The 16,706-nt window shown below is 57.4% G+C and overlaps 1 protein-coding gene across 1 annotated transcript in view; it reads right to left on the bottom strand.

Moving 5' to 3' along the window:
• Nucleotides 1-15,082, bottom strand: part of Sv (paired box protein shaven) — a 91,347-nt gene extending 76,265 nt beyond the window's left edge. Inside the window, exon 1 of the mRNA XM_076318133.1 lies at nt 14,876-15,082. The gene's annotated coding sequence lies outside the window, so the exon portion shown is untranslated. The remainder of the gene's footprint in view (nt 1-14,875) is intronic.
• Between the last annotated feature and the right edge of the window lie 1,624 nt (nt 15,083-16,706).

The following is a 16,706-nucleotide window of genomic DNA, read 5'->3' as shown; positions in this document are numbered from 1 at the left end:
GGGTTTCGGTTCGCTCGGAGTGGTCGTTCCGGTTCGAACGAGGGGGGAACGGAGGCGAAAAATCGCTCCGAACGCTCGCGGTTTCGACTTCGGTCCCGATTCCGGCGGCGAGCAAAAAGTCGATATTAATTTCCGGTAGCCGGCGCGGATTTGTCATAGTAGCAGCTTCGGTCACGAAGGTCTCGTAAACGCGTTTCCCCCGATCTCGTCCCGCGGGCATCTCGAACCGGCCGTTACCCGGCTTCGATCGCCTTTGTCCTTGCGTCGATCGAGCTCCGATCGGCGAAAATCGCGCGGAATCGCGAGCTTCCACGCGAGGAGAACGATTTCCGCAGCTCCCGGAGATCGAGGGCCCGGACGCTTAATCGACCGTACGAGTTGCATTAATTATTGTTCCATTAGCGTAACTCGTTGCCGGTAACGTTAAGTGACACGTCGGAGCGACGTTGGTTTTGCTAATTCGAACTTTCCCTCGCACCCGTGTTACGTGCGCGTTTAACGGGTTATTAATTCGCGGCGATCGCCCGGCCGTGCTCGCGCGAGCGGGCTCGATCGATCTCTCGATCGCAACGTTTCCCGCGTACACGAACGGAGAAATCTCCTCTCCCGAGCGCGCGTGCTCTCTTCCGCGAGGCGATTCGAACTGGTCGCGAGTCGAAAAGAGGCGACGAAAGAACCGAGTTGCCGGGGCTCGGTCACGGTGACGCGGCTTCCGTGACTCGGATTTTTGTCACTTTTCTCGCCGTTTCGCGTACATTAACGGGAACCGTACGGTACAAATTCATTGTAGTCGGTGAGACTTCGATCGAAAGAATACAATGCCTCGATCGTCCGGGATCAGGTGGATAATCGGCGGATTATACACGCGGCTAACTGTAACATCGTGGACTTCCTACGGGTTCTATTTTTTTCTTTCTTTCCGTTTCGTTTCGCTGGAAACAGGATCGGTCGTATCCGCGATCTTTCCCCTCTCCTCGGAGTCCGCTTCGGACGGTAAACTTCTCGACGACGAATCGCTCTCGACTCGAATCGTTTTCGACCGCGAGAAAACAGAGATCGCGACTCGTCCTCTCGTTCTTCCCCGAGTTCCGTTGAACGTTTCGGATATCGGTCGGCGGATCGGCGACCGTTTCTCGAAGGGGTCGCGCTTCCAATTCCGGTTTTCCGTCGGTGAAAGGAATCGGTGTGCAACGAGAGAAAGAGAGAGAGAGAGAGGAAGAGAGAGAGAGAAAGAGAAAGAGAGAAGAAGGAGGCGGATAAGTGAGTTTTAAAGAGCCACCTGTGGAACCCGTGGCACGCGCCACGCTCGGTCTAATCCCGAGTCGCTCCCTTCGGTCCCGTCCCCATCGTGCAACGCTAGGTAGCAGGTAACAGGCACCAAGGTGCATCCCACCGACGTACCGAAGATCGGCCACGGCATCTGGCCGAGCCCGAGCTTCGGTCTCCGCTTTCGAGTGCTGCCCGGTGATTGCATCTACATTCTATATAAACGCCGGTTCCGCGATTATCCGCTAGTCCATCTGCCGATTCCTCGACCCCGAACCTTTCCATCCTCGTCTTCTTCTCCGGTCGCCGAGGGAACGGACGAACGGAGGAACGGACGGTAGCCGATGCCGGATAGAGATCTCCGACGGAGTCGTTGAATTTATCGTCGGGTTTGCTATTTTGCGAGTAATCGCTTTTTAAGCGTATCGGCGAACGACGAAGAGCGCTCGAACCCGTCGAGCGAGACCGGTCGGGACGAATCCCGACCACTCGGATGATTTATCCGCGAGAACGATCGCGAACGTTCGACGAATTTCGCCGATTCGCGGATCGCAAAATTACCGAGCGCGCATCCTTCCGCGCGAGAGCGACGATTCAACGTCCCCGATTGTCGTTCCGTTTAAATTCCTCGCCAGCGATATCCAAACGTTACGAAAATGATTGCGGTAGAACGCGTGGCATCCGTTCGATAGAGATCGAAGTATTCGAATGCGAGCCGCGCGTTTCTGCACGCAACGAATCGAGCCGTTCCGAGACTCTCGACTTCTCGACCAGCTTTACAACTTTTCTATCTTGGCGCGCGATCGTCGCATCTATCCTGGCTCCGGTTCGCCGCGAGAAGCGGTCCGGCGCTTCGTCCGAGTTTTCGTTTCCTCGGCGTAAATCGGGTTCGATCGGTCGCGATCGTAACGGGCTATCGAGTTTCTCGTATTTCGAGGAGATTCTCTTCCGACGTCGAGCATCGCGGGTTTCGCGTCGCGCGTTGCGCGTTGCGCGTTGCGCGTTACTGGGCCCGTTGTACCTTGCCAGTCCAGTTCGGTTCGGTCGGCTTCTAGTTGCTAGTCCGCCCACCCTACCGCGTGGCCGCTTGTACAGTCGGCGAAGGTCCGGGCCGCGCGCCACCTTGCATTTTTATCGATCTCGGCCCGATAACCGAGGCGGTGGATCCACGGCGCAGTTTCTTGCGCTTTCGCGATCTTCGAACCGGGAAACTGGACGACGGAGTCGCGCGACCGGCATACGAAGCGCTCTCGATCGGAGAACCTTGCTTTTCTTGGATCTCGAGCGCGCCTTGGAATTTGCGCGAAAAACGACCACCGCGAACCATCATCGGCGACGAATTTCTTCTACTCGCGAAATCCGTTCCTCGAACGCACCGACCGCCGAGCGGTTTCGAGCGCGGAAGCGCGCCGAGAAAAAGAAGGGGGAAAAAATAGGAAAGCGAACCGGCGAGGGAAAGAAGAAGGAGACCGGCGTGTACAATTGATCGGTCCTGGCACATCCTGCCCCGCGTCCTCCGCCCTAGCTTCATGGGAAAGTCCTCTACCGCAGACCTCTGTAGCTTTTTGCGGCCGTCCACCTCTCCGACGAAAGGAAGCTGAGAAAATCTACGATCGATCCTCCCTGCTGCGCGAACGAAACCGATATCGAACGACAGAGCCCGCGCGAAATTTTCTCCTCCGTCGCGCGACGATACGAGAACGTTCACCGCCGAACCGTGAACGAAACGAAGAGCCGACCGCGCGTATGGAACAGGAACAGGAAGAACGAGAAGAGGGACGAGCGTGAAAAATTCCGACGGTTGGTCGCGAGACGTCTCATTCGCGAACGGAGGAGGTGCGCCGGTTACGACGATTACGCCCGGCCAGGTGTGTACAGGTGAAATCCGTGGACGTGCCTAAACGCAGGAAAGACCGATATCGGCGGATCGGTTATGCCCGACGGAGACGAATCGATTCCCGGTCGGAGCCGAGCGAGAAGTAACTGGATTCGCCGGCGATGATGACCGACTTCGAGGGCAGCCGACGCTCCGCGATCGTTTCCTGCGGCGTCAGGAAGGATATCGACTCCGCTTCGTCGAGCGTTTCTATTATTCTGGGATTTATCGGATCGCCGGATGCTGGTGCCGCTGGTCGGCGCATGGGAACGAGAAAACACAGGGACGCGTTCGCGCTTCTTTGCTCGTCCGGCGACGCTCGATTCGGACGTAACGAAACCTACGGCCCATTTCGGGAAGAAATATCGTTACCGTCACGCCGGATTCCACGGAGGATTACCGACGGAGAACGATCGCGAAGCGTTTGCGCACTTTTTTCGATTGGTCCTCCTCCTCTTCCTCATCCCTCTCGTGCTCCTCGTATCCCGAATAGTTTTCGAGGCAACGTCGAGGGACCGACGCCTCGGACAACGGCTTCTCGAAAACGATCTTCGAAGGCGAGCGGGACGAATCGAACTCGATCGAAGCTAACGGGGCGAGAAGAAAGTTTCGCCCGAACGACGCGAGATAATCGCGACGTGGAAACGCGGCCTCTCTTTGCAAAGAGACTCTTTACAAAGACACGGTGACAAAGGTGTCGAGTTTCGAGCACGACGCGTGACTTTGACGTCCAACGGTCCAAGTGCGCGTAGTTGGGCAGCTACTCCGACCCATTATGCGTCTCGCGTAAATTTAAAGCCGTCGGTGCCCTTCTTTTTCCCTTTCAGCGACGATTGTTCCACGTAGGTGTTGTATATCAGCGCCGCTGCGTTATCCGATCGCGTTTCTCTTTTCGTCTCTTCGGCCGCTACTCGAAGCGAATTCCTTTCTATTTTCGACGCTACCCGATTCCCGTCGCGCTTCTCGATTTTACGATTCGGAGCGAGCGTAAATTTCAATTGGTAATCGTCGTAAAAAAACCAGCAACGTACAAATTCGTTCGACGCGTTCCTCCGGAAATTCTCCGCTTCGGGAGAACGGCGAAACTCGCCGGTTGCGAATGCTTTGCTCTCTTTCGAGGAGGACACTGAACATTGCGCGACATTCTCCGTCGCGACGGGAAACCGAAAATTCGAGAGAGCGTCGTCGATCCGACACGTCCACGGATCGGAATCTCGCGCGAGACGAGACGCGCTCGATCGCGTTAAAGCGTAAAAATAATGGATGTTTTGCGATCCGTCCGTTCGTCCGTCCGCTCGTCCGTCCGTCCGCCAGTCCGTCCGTCCGTCCGTCCGTCCGTCCGTCCGTCCGTCCGTCCGTCCGTCCGTTCGCTCGACTCGAAGCCTATTTAGTTCCAGGTCGGTGTGCCCGACACACGTACGAACCACCTCCGCTCTCGACGTCCTCCTCGCCCTGCGCTCCCCGGTTCGTACCGTAGCCGACAGTCCGAGGCTCGACTCGTAATGTAAAATAAGTGTTTCTATCCGCTGCGAGGGCGGCAGCCGCTCCGCGCTCGCGCTACTTTCGTACACTTGCTCGAACGAGAATCCCGCGATAAAGCCGAGCAATCCCGATCGAGTCGCTCGCATTTATCGCAAAGTAGCGGCAACGAACGCGAGTTAAATGTTCACCGCCGCGAATCTATCGCCGGATCGGTAATTTTTTGTTCGAATATTCGAACGGCTAACGGACAGATGCGACGCGCCTCGTTTATTCGTCGATTCGCCAATTACGAGCTTCGTTTTCCGCGATCGATATCTTAATTGCTCGTCGCGCGAGTACAAGAGTCGCGCGATAAATGTAAAAAAGTCCGATTCTTCGTAGAGGAGAATTCCTCGATTAAAATATTCGTTGGACGTTGGAACGACTAACGAACACGTGCTACGGAAAAGAAGACGCCTCGACCCAGAAACGACTTCGATATTATCCTCCCCGAGGAGGTCGGTTTATTTATCGATTCGCCAATTACTCGCGATATACGCGCACGAAGAACCGAGCGAGCGAGTGCGCGCTTTGCACGCACGAGCGAGTTAATGCGCGCGCGTGAGCACGTGGATCGGTAACACACGCGCGTACGCGCGAACGCGGCAACGCGCCTTGGGCGGTTAACGTCGCCACCAGGAAGAGAGTCCTGCTCGAGATATCCTCTCGTACTCCCGACGATACGCCGGGAGTGTTGCTCCGCGCGATTACCGTTCGTCGCGGCGACAATTACTATTCCATTACGCTCGTTGCCGGTGTCGCGGCGGAGCAGAAAACGACGACACGGGGATTGAACTGTATCGGGAACGCTCGGTGATTTCAACGACGGGGCTGCACGAGCTCGCGCCTCGATCGAGCTTCGAGGAGCGCGCCCGACCGTCGACCGCTTCTCGTCAAACCTTTGCTTTTACGTTCGCGAAAGTTCGGCCTTTTTAAATTAGAAACGCGATACCGCGATTTCCCTCGATCGCGCGATTTCTCGCTCCCGAAATCGTTTCGTCGCGGCGTTCCCTTCGATCGTGGTAATTATCGAAAGCGCGCCACCTCGAAAAATCGACGAGTCGTTCGGTGGACGCCGAGTTTCTCGAAGCGACTCCTTTTGGGTAGCCTTGGCCGGTCGATCAGCCCGCGAGATACGAGTATCTGACGCGTAATAAGGCAACCTTGGTCGAAGGCGGGTGGCACAGGAAGTCGACAAGGTTTTTATCGCGGCCGACGCTCGTCGTTGCTCCGTTCAACGGCGAAGCGGCAAACTTCTCCTGGATCGCTCGTGTTTCCGAAAACGGCCGCGAGCACACGCGCCGTTCGATCGCGAGAATCGAATACACGCTTTCCAGCGAATAATCGACCGGTCGGAAATTCGCTACCGTAAGAGTTTCTTCGCGCCGAAATCGCTCGAAACGATCGATGGGCTCTCCGCGAGCGAGAAACGATCGTTTCGAGCACCGCGTTCGTCGAACGCTCGATTTTCTCAGAACCATTTCGTGCAAATCGGTTCTGCATTGTCGAACCCTCGTCCTGCCTTTCCTTTTCACTCTCGAGCCCGATTGCGTCACGGGTTCCCCGCGCCGGATGCGCCGAACGGACGTCAAATTCCTCTCTTTTTTTTTCCACTCGACTTGCATCCGCCCGGTGTCGCGGCGTAATTGAGGAAAAATCAGGTCGCTTTGACGTTTTTCGTCCGCGTTGCGCCGCTGTCCGTCTCGTCGACCGTAGCGGACGAAAGCCGATAGACGGAATAGAATTACGATTGCCGACCAAGGTCGAGGATAAACGTTCGACCTTCCGACGAAAATCGGCTCGGAACGAGAGAAAGGGCGCGTCGTTTTCGTCGAATGGTTGGTCACTCGCGTCCGAGAGGGTGCCACCGAACGCTGGGGATATTTACGCGCGCGCAAAATTCGACAGAGCCGAATCGCGAAAATTCGAGGCTCGAGAGGGCTTCCAGGAAATTACGAGAACGACGGTTGGGGAAAAAATAAGCGACCAGGTGGTTTATGTGGGCCGATCTCTCGAACCCGTGGCTGTCGTCCACGAGGAAAGAGTCGGAGGAAGGAATACAATACGGTCGAATCGAACCGCAAAGAGATTCGATCCGATCTGTGCCCGATACCGTCGGATACCCACGGGCTCTCGCAAATAATGATTGTTAAACAAGCGGCGCGTTCTATACTCGGGCCGTTTGGCGCAATGGTGCGTGCCACGAGTGCTAAAGTTCCGTCGAACGGCACCTCGTTAAGACCGCTACAGAATTTCCAGAGGAGATATACAACCCCCGAGGAGGAGAACGAGGAGGAGAAGGAGGAGGAGGAGGTGGAGGAGGAGGAGGAGGAGGAGGAGGAGGAGGAGGAGGAGGAGGAGGAGAAGAAGAAGGAGGAAGCGGCGTTCCTCTCTCGCGCTACGCTTCTTAGCGGCTACGTGCAAAATTGAGAAAGGGAAATTTTTTTACTCGTTCGGTATTTTTTCCCTTTTCGTCGGCGTCGAACAATGCTCCATTGAGAATCGACGATTTATCTACGCTTTTTCCCTCGAGTCGATCAAACTCGGAATACAGACGGAAGGCAAGCTTGGACCGTGTATAATCGGTCGAATCGAGTTCGTTCGCGAAAAATGGAACGGAGCGGGACCCGGTGCCTATTTCGGTGCACGGTCCTCGTCTCTCCGAATCGACGAAACGTTAACGCGAGTTTCAAGTTACGCCCACCGAGCCGCGAAATTGATTCGAGTCGCGCGACACGTTCGACCAGTTGATCTTGTAAAATCTAAATACACCTGGAAACGTTTGCGCGAGCATGAAAAACCGAGAGCGGCGAGTTGCAAAACGAGTTACGTTCTAACGATGGTAACCGTACGGGCAATGTTACGAGGATTCGTTGCGACGTGGACGGTGTAGGTATATACGTGTACGCACGGTTTGCATGTTTCCGAACCGTTCCGTGGAGCGGTAGGTGCGACGAGCGCTGAATTCTCTCTCAACCTTGTTAAGACAGCGCCTCGTTAAGCCCGTTTCAGAAAATCCACCGCGTATACGTAATCTTCGAAGGAAACGCTTATCGCTGTTTCGCGCGAGATCGTCCACGCGTATACCGAATTACGGTTATACGTATTGATAAAACCCGTAAATAAGACGCGTATTCGAATCGCGGAGAAAACGTTAGCGACGCGTCTCGCGTAAACGATTTCCCGTATCGAAAAACAAGAATCGATCGTTACTCGGAGTTTCGATCGATCTCGGCCAACCGGGAGGAAAACGAGCCTCACCGGCGATCAAATTTCGTCGAAAGCGTTCAAAGTCTTTCCCGGTAAAGAGACGAACCTCGCGGGACGCGAACAAAGGATCTTAATTAATGCGACCGCGAAAGATAAGACGCTGACTTTCGGTTCGTCGTTGGCTGGCCCCGACTGCTCCCAATCTCCTCCGAGACGTTGCACCAGATCGAATCGAATCGGAGAGTCACTCGAGCCGAAGGTATCTGCGAGTCATTGTTGGATCTCTTCGGTCCTCTTGCCTCGCGAAAGAAGGCGTACTCTATCGAGCGATCGTATTATCGCGGCGTGCACTTCCAATTAGCTGCTCTTAACTCGCCGTGAGAATTTTTCGTCGTGCGCGTCCTGGCGCTTTCTTTCGCGATTCAGCGGGGAATTTGCGCCGCCCCGGCCGGATAAAAAGGAAAAGCTGCTTCGTTTCGAAGATGGTAATTAACACTGTCGCGAGCCGTTTCAGGCGGGAAAACGTTCCCACGGACGTCGCTCCTCGATGTCGGGGCGCGGGGTTGTTTAATTGCGACGTCCTTACTTGCACTTTCGTTCGAGAGGATGCTACAACGCGTTTGCGTAGTCTCGAGTTATTGCTCGAGTTACCGCTCGTTCTAGAAAATCACGGGAAAGTAAGTACCCGGTCGAACACTCGAGGCGGAGTAAGAACGTGCGTTCGTTGGTACGTTCGTTGGTTGGTTCTTATCGATTGTTTGTTTCTCGGGTCTCTCGTTTCCCTTTTCTCCATCGAAGAGGTGGAAGACGTAGAGCTTGTACGCGAGAATCGAGACCGTGACACGGGGGGCAAGGTATTCTTTCGGTCGGAAGCTGGGATAGGCGGTGATCTGGTTTTTCGAAACGGGTGGTTCCGCGGTACGGTGTAACGCGAACGGCTCGGAAACTTTTGCTACACATGGTACGTGCGAGCAACAGGAGGTTATTTGCTAGATAAATCTTGACCCGCCTCCTTGCATGCCGCGCGATACCCGATCGACGTTCGGCCCGATCGTGTACGTTCGAGAGAGTAGACCTCATTCACGTGCCTTGCCGGAGCAACGGCTGCGTTCACCGTGGCTCGACTTGCCTTGCCTTGCCTTGCCTTGGCTCGCATTGCCTTGCCTTGCCTTGCCTTGCCTTGCCTATCCTACGCCCTGCACCTGATACCGGCCACGTACCCGATGCATCCACTCGTTCGCGTTCGCGCTCGCTTTTCTTTAACGCCGATCATCGTTTCCGCGCTTCGCCCTTATCGACCCCCTTCGTTTCGAGCCGCTAATACCGCTACCTCGATAATTACGGTCGCGATAACAACCTGGAGGTGGCCGCGCGATCGTTCCCGTTCCGAACCGAGTCTCTCTCCCTCTTCGTCTCGCGAGCTATTCGCCACGTTCGCGATCTCAAAGATATCGCCGTTGTTTACCAAATTTCCAGACTTTTCGGAGGACAAAGTATCGAACACTGTATACGCGCGAGGCGCGAGGAAAGGTATCGTTTTTCCCGTCCATCGGGACGAGTCCCGGTCACGCGCAAAGTCGATCTTCAACGGCCGTGTACCGTGTTCTTCCGATGGAGCGCGCACCTGATACCCACCAGTCGCACTTGTTGCGCCGCGTTAATTTGCAGCGCGACCGTTTCCTACGGTGACGCGCGTACCGACATGGAAAATATCCGGTCGTTTACGGGGGTGAACGCTACACCTGCCGGCAGAATACGAACAGGGGTTTCGAGCGGTGTCCAGGAACGTAAATCGTCGCTTCCTGTTGGCGAATGATCGCGCCCCTCTCGAGAACGAGTTTTCTATTTTTATTTTCCCGGTCGGTGCCGCGGGGCACGGAGAAGTACTCCGGATTTACGAATTGCGCGTCGAATCGATCCGGGTGATTCGAGATCGCTTCGTAAAATTTCGTACGGAGTATTTTTGAGCATGGTGCGGTTCGACGCGGCGCGGCGCGGCGGAAATCGACGGCGAAACGCATTTACCGTTTGTAAGTGCAGGACCGTGTCAGAGGATGCGGCTGGTCGCCGGGCACACCCGATACCGAGCGCTCGTCGAGCGTAAGTCGCCGCGCTCGCAGACACTGCACGCGCATTTTCCCACGGAAATTTCCGGCAATTTGCGAAACGTTCCAACGCCCGGCTCCACGCCGTGCCAAGGTCGCCTCGCAGGACGCGTCGTAACACTTTCCCGCGCCGCGTCGGACGGCGACGTTTCTTTCGACCGGGAACGGTTGCCAATATTTGCTCGAAACGCCTACGCTCGTTTAGGACGAAAGGGAACGCGGAACTTTGCGTACTCATCGACGCTTTCGACGCTTTCGACGCTTTCGACGCTTTCGACTGTTTCCGCGTGTTCGAGATACGATCGAGTTCTGGCGCACCGAGGTATCGGACTCGCGGTGACTTCGACGAGCGGGTAGGAATTGACGCGCGCGTCGTCCAACGGCCGTGGCGCGCGATTCGAACGACGCGCAACAGGAAGTTGCTTATTAATATACACTGGATGATTGACACGCCTTTACGATCCCTAATGGACCGGTCGATCGAGGCGATGCAACGCGATGCAACGCGATGCAACGCGATGCAACGCGAAGAGGTTCGTGGCGCGCAACAAGGGGCATCGAACATGCTATTCCGACGTCGTAAACAGTTTTAAATCGAAACATCGCGAATATATCACGTTTGACGCGCACGCATTCCACGGTGCATCGCGTGATGCATCGCACGCAGTACCGCGTCGGCGCGCGCTCGGTCTTGGAGAGGACATCGATTAAAATCGACAACTTTGAAATCGCGCGACGAGCTCGCCCGGTGACGCGAACTTTTCTCGGGAACGTCGATCGACTTTTGCCACCGCGTTCGAACAAAAGACGAGGCGGATCTTCGCCGCGAACGAGCTCCTCGACGAGGACCGTAATTATCCGCTATTTCCCAACGATTCGCGAGACTCGCGAACCGACGCCGAAAAACCGGTCGACGAACGTTCGCGTTCGCGTTCGCGGATGCGCGATCTCGCGAATTCGCCGACACCTCCTCGTTACCGATCGGCGAACCGTGTCCGATTAAATCCGCGCGAAGTTGCCGCCCGATTTCTCCACCGCTCCTTCGCTCCGGCGATGTGTAATCTCCCGGACCGCGGACGATCGTTACGATGGAAGCGGTCGCGTCTCGTCTCGTAACTCGATCGGTCCGCGATCACCGGTCCGGGATTTCCAGGGTTCCGTGGGTTGTTCGCGACGCGATCGAACGGGACGAGAAACTCGTCCGTTTTCGCAGAATTTTCTTCGCTCCCGGAGATCGGGGCGGACTCGAGGTCTGTACGACTCGACGTTGATTCCGGGACGCGGTATCCAAGTATCTCGCACCTGTCGGAGCGCACCGTCGGCGACTCCGTGGGAGCGTTTTTCCGTCGTTCGAGACGCGTTCGCGGGGATGCGCGAACCTGTTCTCGGGCGCCTCCTTCCGCGGGGCCCACACATCACTCGGATGTAGTCATCTGTATCAATCAGGGAGCCGGTACGAGCTTATACACTTTCTTGCTCCGCTCGATACGTACACGCACACGGCGCAGTTAACTCCAATCAGGCTCGATTGCATCGGACAAGTGGAATAATTATTGCCGCGCGTCGCTTTATTGAATTATTAGGAACGGCGGTGCGGGGCTGTTTGCGCTCTCGCGCGCGCCCGTGCGCTCGGTTCGCCTCGCCTCGCCTCGCCTCGCATCGCGAATAAACGTCGTCCCTCTCGAATCGTAATTTTCCGCGCAGTGCGCGCGGAAAAAAAAATAGTCGCGACGATAAATAAAGACGAAGCAGGCGTCGATGCCACGGCGAACGTACCCCGTGGAGCTCCGACGGTCGCGTCGTTCGTTTTCCGACGACTTACGCGCTCCGGCGTCCACGGTGGAATGGTTTTTTCGATCGAAAGACGGCAGAAGTTGGTCGCGAGACGTCGAGTTTCCGATCGATCGACAAAGACGAAGGCGAAGGCGAAGGCGAACGAAGACGACGAAAGTCGAGCGATCGTTGCTTTCCGCGCGGATACGCGGCGGAGGGAAAGAGAGGGAAACGCGCTAACCGTTCGCAATCCATTCGGTCGCGAATTAGAAATTAGTTGTCGCGCATTTACATACTGCGCAGGTGGCCGGCCGTAGTCGAACCGGTCACGGTTTTCAGGGTAAAACGAGTTCCGGCGTCGTTAAAAAGCACGGTCTACTCTCGGCCGGTGCGAAACCGGTGCAATAAAGATCCGTGCGATCCGTAATGCCGCGGCATTAGCGCAACCGCGAACGAAATACGCGTCGATTCGAAAAATTGCCGGTTCGAAAGCCACCTGTCGCGCGAACCGCCACCCTCGAACCGGAGCGGGTCTCTTCGCGCCGCGGAGCGACCTCGGTGCGCGCCGCGGCCGAAAATTTCCACTCGTCCGGCTCACCCGTGGCTACTCGTCGGTAGGAACGGTTCAACGACCCGGAAGTACCAGTTTTCGATCGAAAAGTACCAATCGAGGATAGGAGGCGTCCGATAAAACCGATGGTGCCCCGCGGTAAATCCATCCGCTGTACGCGCGGCGTCGCAGATACCGCGAGTGCCCGGATAGCCTCGGCGGGCGAACGAGCGCAGAGTCGAGGAGGTTCGCGAGCGGTATAGATATATAGGTGGGACGCGCGCGATCGGGGCCAGGTGTGGCTCGACCCGATGCTGGAACCGGGAGAGTAGATAAAACCGTCGAGTCGGTAGGTGTTCGGTTTCTTCTTCCGGGGTCCACGGAGCCGATTCGGCGGCGATCGGAAAGAAGTCGGCGTTCGCGATCGAGGCGGTCCGAGACGATCCGCCGGGAGCGTGGTCGATGCCGCGGGCGTCACCCTCCCCGTAAGAACGATCGCGTAGGGTAAAAATTGGGCGGATCCGCGAACCGAAGCGGTCGCGCGGCTGCTCGGGGCTCGCGGCGACCACCGTGCGGACGACCGACTATAAATAGATTCGAGCTACCTGTAGACGCTCTCGGTCCTGGTAGAGTCGCGAGCTAGGCGGCTGCAGCGCGGCGCAGCGCGGCTCGGCGCGGCGCGCCACATGCGGAGAGCACACGCGGCGAGCTCGGCCACGACGGTTAACTGTATAACCGCGCGACGCCCGTGCGAGCAGCGCACCGTGGCACGCCGCAATTAACCACCGGACAACTTGCCGCTCGCTCGGCCGGCTAATAAACGAAATAAGAGGAGCGCGCGAGCCAGCCCGAGCACCCGCGCACCCGCGACGCCGCATCCTTGACACGGACGCGATCCGATCGGCCACCACCTAGACCGCATTCCGATCCGACCGTGACAACCGACGGACGATCCTCCCTGACGATTCGCGACAACCGTCCACGAAATATCACCGAGATCGCTAATAACGGTAATAAAACTACCGACGAGAAAGCGCTACCGATCGCTCGCCTCTTTGTTCCGAGTGCAACAGTCGCGAACGATGAACGTTGGATCGGATCGGATGAAACTTTTCGAAACGGTTTACCGGCCGGGACCGCATTCCTGTTTGCGCGCACGACGCGTAATAGGCGCGTAATACCGCGGCTCCTCGTTCCGCGTAATTCTCGCCGCGAGGATTTCAGGAAGAGGCCGAGAGAAGCATCGCGATTCGCCGCTCGTTAAGGGAAACTCAGCCACGATAACCGGCGGAGCGACGCGGTAAATTTTCCAATAACGACGGCGCGACGTCGCACCGCGAACACGAGTCGTTCGGCACCGCCGGAAACGGTTCGAGAACCGAGGAGCCCTCGAGCCGTCGAGCCGTCGAGCCGTCGAGCCGTCGAGCCGAGGATCGAAAGTGCGCGCTATCCCTACGATATCGTAACGCGATCGAGTACTTTTTCAAAGAGTTCTCCGTACGGAGGTACTCGAGTCGGCGAACGCTTCTCGCTAAATTTAATCGTCCCGTCGGGTCGCGGCAAGATAAACAGGTGCGACCTTCGATCGATCGATTACGGAGCGAGTTTGAAGGATTGCGCGGTGTCGCGGCCCCGCAACGAGAGGAATTGTATAGTTCGACGCGAAATGACGGTACAAAATTACTCGGATGTCCAGCTGAGATAATGGTCTTCGAGTCGGGCGCGCGTTTGCCGTACGATTGGTTAGAGTTTCCAGCAACTTACGGCGCACCACCGTGCTGACGGGCGTTATTTATTACGAGCGTCGAGCGTTCGTAACGCTCGCGAACCGAGACGAATAGAATACCCGATAATCCGAAAATCGTCGCCGAGTTTTCCCTCGGAAACGAGTTTAACGGAACCCCGGGCGTTCGGGCGTTCGGGCGTTCGGGCGATCGTTGCGCGCGAACCCTTCCGGCCGCCCTATCGTCCGTCGAGGCTCGTTCTCGTCTTCGACGACCGCCACCTGACGCGACAACTGCCTCGCCCGGAGACGGCAGTTGTCTTCGGAAGCGCGCCGAGGGGGGCGAATAGGGGTGGAAAAAGGGCAGATGCCGGCGGCTCGAGGATCGGAAAGGATCGGAAACGAGCGCCTCGAAGGAACGGGACCGTGCACCGTCCTCTCGCTCCCGTCTCCGTCGATCGGTGAAATTTCGACGCGGGATACGAGAAGGATCTCGCGTGTCGCGAGAGGGGAGGACCCGTACCCGCGGAGTACCGCATGAATATTCATTCGATGGATCGACGATCGGAGAGGATCGTTGGACGCGAGGAACGAGGGGCGCGTAAATCGAAAGCGTGGCGTTGCATCGCTTCTTGAAAGAAACGAGACCGAACCCGATCGATTCGGTAAGACGCGGAGACGAGCGGCGAAAGACGGAGCGAACGGCAAAGCGGCGCGTCGATCGAGCCGTCTTTCGGGTGGCCGTCGCTCGAAAATCGTTGGTCGCTCGTTAACCGAGCGAACCGAGCGATCCGAGCGCGCGGCCGATCGCGATCGAGGAACGATTCGTTAGGAAGGAGGGAAAGACGTACCCAAATTCGAGTCGCTTCGTCGTCTTGATCGTCTTCGTCGTCCGCCTATATCCCTCGGTTGCCTCTCGACCGAGCGTCGAAGTCTCTGAATATTCACTGAACACCCCGTCGACACTTCACCGTTCCTGCGCCCTGTCGCACCGTTCACAATGGTCTCTCATACCCGCACAGACAGCACGATCCTTTCGTTCACAGAACAACCCCTTGAATTCGATCGAAGGAACCCGCGGACTCCGGTCACTCGGAAGCGAACATCTTTCGACGGAAACCGAACGGGCCGTTCACCGAAACGTCGCGATCGTCCTTCGAGTTGTCTCGCGAGGCGCGTCGACGACCGGCGGACGACACCGATGACGTTTCACAGATGCATCCAGACGAGATGTTCAATCACCGTGGATCGGGTGTCCATTAAGAGCGAGCGGCTCGTTGGTCACCGTTGCGCGAAACCTTCCGGATCGCTGGTCCCGCTGATCGCGTGGCTGAACGCGTGCGATGCCGGGGGTGGGGGTGGCGGTGGTTCGACGGGCGAAAGAGGAAGTCTTCGGCGCCGATCGCCGCCGGGGATAACGATAAAGTCCGCGACAGGATCGATCACAGTTTCGCCGAACGGGCGCCGGAGGGTCGAACGGTCCTCCGATTCGATTCCGACGATTCCGACGATTCCGACGATTCCGACGATTCCGACGATTCCGACGATTCCGTGGTTTCCGCGTAAAACTCGAGGCGCGTCGTCGCGACGGTCGGCGTTCTATCCGAGGATCCTCGATCGTCCGCGAACCATGTCGATCGACCGAGGAGAGAAACGAGCTTCGCGAGACTATCGAGGCGGACCTGGTCGATGCGAATCGCGCGGGCGGGGCTCCGCGGAACGGCGAACAAAACCGATCGATGTTCGTCGATGCGTGATCTCGAAGGACGACGGACGCGGCGACGGCAGTGGTTATCCTTCCGAGGACGAGCAGCCACCGTGGTGCCACACGAGCTCGCCTGATCCCGCGCTTACGTCCTGCGTCTTCGTGTCTACGTTCGCCGTTCTACCTCGTGGAGCGTGCAGCAGGAGGCGTGCTGTCCCGGACTGGACTAGCCTGGGCCCCTGGAGTAGAGAGGGCCGGTCGCGCTTCACCTCCGCTTCACCGACCTCCCTCCACTTGGACGCGGCTCTCCTGCCTCTCTTTCTCCGACCGACCGGCTGGCTTCGTTCCTTCCTTCGCGCGAGCCTCGAACGCGGAGCGCACCGAGGCTTACCTGTCTCTCTGCCTCCCCCCTTCCACCGCGACCTCTCGCCGGAGATAGGCGCCCCGCGAGGGGGAGAGAGACCGCGAGGAACCGCGAGGAACCGCGACGGACCGCGACGGACCGCGACGGACCGCGACGGACCGCGACGGACCGCAACGGATCGCGAGGAACCGCCAGAGAGGGAGAACCGCGGATCGAAACGCGGACGGACCCTCTCTCCTAACTTTCTTCGAGTCCTTTGGTGGACCGTCGTACCATGACGCCCCCGCACCGCCGAGAGGTGCCGAGAGACTGGATCGCCCGCAACACCGACCGAGAACTCGACCGCCCGAAAAATCGACGCGCGAATCGAACGCGAGCCGACCGCTCTTGATTCCTTCGAAACGAAACCAAACGCAACGAAACCCTCGGGTTCGAAATTGCGCGCCGAGCGCTCCTACGCACCGTCACCGTTATGGGCGGAACCGAGCGGAACCGTGCTTCCTGCGGGGAACAAAACTTCCCTCCCACCCCCGATTAAATTGGACTTTGGGCAAAGTCGCTGCTTCTCGTTCGTATTCCCGCGCCGCGCCGCGCGGCACCGGTTGTAAATCAA

This window comes from Ptiloglossa arizonensis, chromosome 8, assembly GCF_051014685.1.
Source record: "Ptiloglossa arizonensis isolate GNS036 chromosome 8, iyPtiAriz1_principal, whole genome shotgun sequence".
Taxonomy (NCBI): domain Eukaryota; kingdom Metazoa; phylum Arthropoda; class Insecta; order Hymenoptera; family Colletidae; genus Ptiloglossa; species Ptiloglossa arizonensis.
The sequence above is the reverse complement of the archived record's forward strand: the minus strand, read 5'-3'. Positions and strand labels throughout refer to the sequence as shown.